A 6,602-nucleotide genomic window follows, 5' to 3' on the forward strand; every position below is an offset into this window, starting at 1 on the left:
TTTATCTGTTGGTGTCCACCAGCTAATGTTGCCAGAGCAATGGATTCCTCATCTCTTGCACATATAGATATATGCTAGAAGATTGGGGATTTTATAGAAAAAAAATGGAGAGGGGAAAAAGGAAGAGATTAAAGAGGAATCCTATTGTGGATGAATGGGATATTGGATGTAGTCCTTCAATTTTGGTCTTGTTAATTTAAATAATTTAAATCTGCTTAATCTGCTTAATTTAAATAAAAAGGATAAAGTAAATAAAAGGGATTACTAGTGCATATTTTTTCACAAAATCTGTTGGCTGCAAGGAGCTCTTGCAAGTTCATGTTTATTTGGATCCCATGCTTGAGCGATTGAATCAAGTTTAATTGAAGAGCAGTAAATAACCCAAGTAACACAAACTATTCTATATTTTTGAAAGTTTAAGAACTGGGTTTCTCTTTAAATATTTAGGTAAGCATAGCAGCTAATTCTCTGTTGTTTGTCCTTGTTGTAGGTCTGAAGAACTGTTGCCGACTACAACAGTGCCAGCATTCCAACTTTATTAAACCTACCAACATCTTAAATGGACTTTCCTGTGGTGGTACCCTTATAAAATGGATGACAGCTACATCAGTTTGCACATTCTAATCACTTTCCAGTGTCACAAGAGATTTTTACATATACATAAATCTAAGTGTATGCAGCTGGTAAAACCAGAGCCTACATCCAGTATTACCAGTGAGAGACATTGTTCATCTACCAAGGTTGTACATGTATGAAACCTGTACTGTATACTGCAACAAACCCCATACTTCCTATTGGAGAGTACAATAATGTAAATCCTAAAAGCACCACTATTTTAGCATAATAAAAGAAAGTCCAAAGAGCTCCTATATAGACTACTCCAGATAACTTTGCTTCATTGGTATTTGTAGCTTATTGTAACTTTTTTAAAAAAAAATACAGGATCATCATTGTATTGTACAAAAGCGCTTTGATTAACACAACAGCTATATAGTTTTTTAATTTTAGGATAAAAAAACCTGTGGAGACAGTGATCTAGTCTTTAAAATGAGTCCTTTCAGTATAATGTCTGTCTAAAGACATTGCCTTTAATATCTGTTGGGAAGGAAATGTCCAGATTTTTCAACCTTTTATCGTATGTTTCCTTTTCCTTGTTTACATAGGGAACAATGTTTATAGTTGTGTGTACAGTGGGGGTCTACAACAAGAAGTGTATATTTTAAAACAATTTTTTAATGATTTAACAATTTTTTGTAAATCATTTTTGGGCTTCTGCAGCTGTAGATTCTCACTGTGAATTCCCTTGCTTGCTCATGCATAAGTGTATTTGCAATACCAAATATACAGGTTTAGTACTTTTGCCTGTTAGTGATTGTTTTACATGTGTAACGTTTTGGTTGAGATGTTAAATGGTGGACGAGTACTGTGGATGTGAATGTGGGAAGTAATTTTAATCATGTGTAATTGGTCCCAAGGCCTAAGTTGCAGTAATTACCTTTTTGCAGATTTATTTAACAATGCCTTGTTGCTTTGTATGCATTGTTTGGGTGTAAAGATTGCGTGTAAAATCCAACAGGGAGCCACAGTATTTAAATTGACAACCTAATGTTACAACTGCTTTGAGGTGGCCAAATGTAAACTAAAAGCCTTAATTAAAAGTGGTGCAATTTTGTATGACTTAGCATCAGTAGTTCAATAAATTTGGATTGCCATGCAAGGGCTTGCATTACAACTACCTGTTCTGTAACAGATTGTTTTGTGTAACGTTTTAATGATATCAGTAACAAAATGTTAAAATGATCCAAGAAGTAGAATTTACTCTGTAAAGAGCCTAAGTCAGATTTATACAACTCAGACCAGTTTTACCATTGTCCTAATTGGTAGCCCAACTGGTATCTCAACTCCATAAGCACAAGCCAGTATAACCAGTGGTGAAACATTGTGGAACAGTAGTGTAAAATATTTGAAGGATTTCCCATTGCTTATCTATATCTAAGATAATCATGGCTCTACACTAAACTACTAATGTTCCATTGATTTGTTTCAATAGAAACTTTGCAGAGTTGGATTGGTATCCATTGAGTGCACTAGAGGAAAACACAATAGGGTGATTTTCTCTGTTGCCATAGAAAGGAGAGAATGCATAACCAGATTTTTATCCTTATTCCTTCCAGTCACTTCCCTTCCTTCATTCTGGATAATGTTCTGTTTTTCTTTAACTGTTTCTTTTGTGCCTTATTTGACTGCTTTATTTCCTTGGACTGTTCTCGGCTCCCAGGCTTTTTTGAAGCTAATGGATTACAGTGGTAGCACATCTGTGATTGTAAGACATTCATGTATATCAGAATTCTGATTATCTGCTCCTGTATCCACCCACTCCTCTTTTCCAAGGCAAAAATCACACTTCTCTGTAGCTTTGATCTGTCTTTCGGCATATGATTTTTTAGGCAATTCCAAGAAAAGTTACCTTTCTTTGACTCATGCATGCATACACGTGGATGCAGAGCTAGAAGTCTGTATAACAGAGGACTTTAATTGCTTACCCATACAGACAAGATTCAGTCTGACTCTCTAGAAATTTCATAATTCTATCACAAATCCTGGATGCTTCATGATTTCTTGCTTAGGACTAGAGTAAATCCTAAGGTATAGACTAGAGTATATCAGTACCCCAATATGCTGATTCTTCCATGTCTGTAAATGACAATTCAAAATATTCCTTGCTACTCCGAAATCAAAAAGTCCTTACTATGATGAGAAAGCAGATGCCCTTTCAAGAAGACCAGAGAATAATTGTTACCAATATTGCTGTTTGTGGGGTGGAGGGTTCACTGTGAGAGTCATTTAATCCAAGGTGTTGAGGGCTTTACATTTACTTGGGAACTTCTCTTCAGAATAGATGTGATAGCAAAAATATGGCAAATCAAAGCAGGACATGATCATTCATGGGCAATGACTTTTTTCATGGACAAAATACACTATGTCCTCAGAAACACTGCAGTACATTTGAGGGGAATCCAATGTGAATATGGTTTTTTTGAGAGTCACCACTTAATAGACCTGGGAAAATGAAGTTTCAAACTATGTTTACAAAACCTAAAACAAATTGCCAAGGCAAAATACATTTTTTTAAAATTCCAGGACTAGAGGTTGTGTATGTTTTGTATATTTTTTGACCAAAGGGCAGGGTTTTATGCCTTTCCTCCAATTCCGTTCCTCTCACCAGTCCCCAAAGGCACAGCAGAGACAGCAGGTGCACACCCACTAGTTCCTTACCATGGTGACCATAGTTTTCAGAGATAATAAGTTTATCACATGATCCAATCTTATACCAGTCATTTTGAATTTGAATTCACAAGATCCCTCCTACATTCTAATTTGAATTCAGTAGCTCCATGAATGAGAGAATTGCAGTGTATTCCGTTATAGCAGCCACAGTATCAGTAGCTTTTTCAATATTGTTCCCCTTTAGAAATATGAAGGAGACTCACCTGATCAACTTCCACATTTATAAGGCATTGTGGGATTGATACGTGTGTCTCTGCAGTGGCTTCTTTCAGAGGAAGAGTTTAAAGCAGGTGGTTTCTCACTGAATTCCATTGGCTCCAAAAAAGGTCTTTCAACTTCAATTTGAACTACTTATGTTTCTAATCCATCTATCATCGGCTTTCGTACACAACCTCTTGGGTAGCTGCCTCCCTCACATGAAGCTAAGAAAGGAACACTGGATATGTCCAATGAACATTGCTTCCTGTTTGGTTTGAAGGACATCCATTCCCACTCTGGAAAAGCCTGAGGACATAAAATGCCCTTATTATTAGGACTGGGAATTTTTATTCTGGCTTTTCACACCTTGATTATGGGCTCTTCCATTGTGGTATTAGTTGCAGCTGTGCCATGAAAAAGACTGGAAGGAATGAGAAGCCTGACAGCCAAATAAGATAAAAATCCACTTTCCTGTACTGGGAAATTAATTTATTGTGTGGGTGCATCTTCCACACAAATAGGAAGCATCTTTCATAATCAGGTTATTTTTCTTTTCCAATTTTGCCTTTGCTTGCAGAAAATCAAGAATTAAAAGAAAAGATTATTAAGGTATCAACATTTAGGGCAAAGAAAGTAGAGGGATATGCCAAAGCTTGAACTGTGTTAAGTTTATAAATATAAACAAAAGTAACAAATTTTTTATTTCTAGATCATTTACAGAGGTTTTCTGCGCATTAAAAAATAGCTTTTTCATTCTTCACAATCATGAATTTAGAGATCTTAAGATAAAGTACTCAAATATAACTGTTGGTTCTTATAATGATAAAAAGATGAGCAGTATCAGAACAACCAACAGATTCAGATAGCATCTCCATGAAAGAGGCAAGCCTCCACCCCCTGTATTGGAAAAAATGGAAAAAACACAGAAGTTTTGCTGCCATAAATCTCTCTCTCTCTCTCTCTCTCTCTCTCTCACACACACACACACACACACACACACACACACACACACAGATGTCTCATTTAAAAGTAGAGTACTCACTGGAATCTTGTCTTGTAATCTTAACCCTTCTAATAAATACTATTAATCAGAGTTTTTAGACTATTGTTTCTTTGGATTAACTGCTTCTAATCTAGTTGCAAGGAGGGAAATCTGACATTATCGAAATACCTGGATAATTTTGAGGTACTAGTTGTAAAGATTTTAGGAAGCAGTGTGTGATAGCTGAAATGTGCACACAAAAATGCCCTTAGGCAGTTTTTACATAGTTCATAAATCTAGATTACACTGGGGGTTTTCAAATGTCAGCAGCTGGGGGGATTACAGGATTTTTTTACAGCTGATCAAGCATGCAGAGACAAAGCACAATTGCAGGCAAAGCAAAAAGTAAATTCCTGGGTGAATGTTGAGTGATGGCTAAATCTATGGATCTATCCACTGGTAGGTGGTTTCCTGCTGGCTAGTGACTTCCCGCATGGTGTGTAGTAGTATATCTTAAGTCATTTTCGGGGGTTACAGTATCACAACATTTGAAAAACCTGTATTATGTAATATGGAAATATCCGAGTAACCCATTATTAACTACATCAGTGTTTTACCTTTGCCACCAAAGTACAATAGAAAGTATCAGGAGCAATGTTTGCATTCTCTTATAATGCTATCACAAGGTTACTTTTCTCTCCTGTCTTGGCTCAAAAAAAAAAAAGAAAAAAAGTTAACCGTGTGGCAAAATGCTCAGTGCTTAATTTCCATTTTAAGAGAAAGAGGTGATACTATGCTTTCTAACTGGATTATGGCTTGAGTGTTGAGTTCTTATGCATTTTCTAGCTTTGAGAATGGGACCAAATCAAAGTGGAAATTATGTCCATGGAGTTGTAAAATTTCACAATGCTCCTGAATCCTGGACAAAGAATCTTTCTGCATTTTAGAAACTATCATTTCTCATTTAATAATATCTGCTCAGTTTAATTTGCTGTAGATGTATCTGCCCTTAAAACACTGAGAAGCAACAGTATGATAAAAGCATCAAACATGCTTTGGTTTCAGCAATTGTTTTAACCTGAATACAAGTATATGTGTATCACAATTAGAATTAAATTACAATGTAGAAGGCTATGCTGGTCTATGACCATAATAAAGATTTGATTTGATTTGATTTGAATGTAAAAGGGAATCTTCTAAATTTTGCCTTCTACTTTTGCTATTTGGATTATACAAAACATTTTTGTGTACTTCACCCTTTGTTGAAGAAAAGTTCCTAGTTCTACTTTATTCTGTGGAATTTATAAGCAGCCTTAAAAAAAAAAAAAAAAAAGCACCATTCCTGGATGGTGAAAGTAACTGATCAAATGACAAAAGTGTTAGCAATAAAAGTGCCATTTAGTGCTTCCCCCTGGGAAAAGGCTGAATTGATATTTGTATGAGGCTATACATGCCCTTTCTACGAAAGACTTGCCACATATTGCTAGACCTGTTATCACACTTCCATGTGCAAGCTGCCTCATTTTAGATTGGATTATTTTATTTCTGTCTTCACATTAACACTTAAGCAACTTACTCATTTAAAGAATCATGTGAACTGTGGTGTATGAAGCAAGCCTAATAAATGAGGGGTATGTATAGCACTTTATGATTTTATTTCTGACTCCTCCCTCCCAAATTTTACTTGGGCTTTCAAACAGGCATTTTAACTGGAAAACTTGTACATCTTTCCATTAAAGAAAAATATTTGTTTTTTTTTTAACAGTTATATTGAGTTTTTGAAATAAACAAGAGCCATAAACACTATTGACCATTCTCTCCAATGTTGTAGGCTAGATGTATATAATGTATTAATCCATAGTTAACTAAACCAGGCATTACTATTGTTACTTTTAAAACTCAGGCACCGTGAGTGGTGTGGAGCTGAAGACCTATTCCCTGAATTTGGGAGAGAAAACCATTTTACCTTTGCAAAGGTAGCTCTTTGGCCTACCCGAAAATGCAAACCACCCAGTAATTCAGGCAAAGCAAAAAGCGTTTATTAAGGGGGATCAAGTCTTTTTGTAGGGTACAGAAACAAATGATATATACATTCGGTATATGAGATACATTAGAAAGCAAGTAATCAAACAAT

General features: G+C 35.6%; 1 protein-coding gene across 3 annotated transcripts in view; it reads left to right on the top strand.

Annotated features, from left to right (window-relative positions):
- The window catches only part of RAP1B (RAP1B, member of RAS oncogene family), a 35,923-nt gene extending 31,367 nt beyond the window's left edge, over positions 1-4,556 (top strand). For all 3 annotated transcript variants that reach the window (XM_007423405.4, XM_007423404.4, XM_015887251.2), the window contains exon 8: positions 491-4,556. The gene's annotated coding sequence lies outside the window, so the exon portion shown is untranslated. The remainder of the gene's footprint in view (positions 1-490) is intronic.
- The last annotated feature ends 2,046 nt before the right edge of the window (positions 4,557-6,602 follow it).

The sequence above is a fragment of the Python bivittatus genome, unplaced genomic scaffold, assembly GCF_059951505.1.
Source record: "Python bivittatus isolate LINGU-HERP-01145 unplaced genomic scaffold, Pbiv_v1 ctg000330_np1212, whole genome shotgun sequence".
In the NCBI taxonomy this organism is placed as follows: Eukaryota; Metazoa; Chordata; class Lepidosauria; order Squamata; family Pythonidae; genus Python; species Python bivittatus.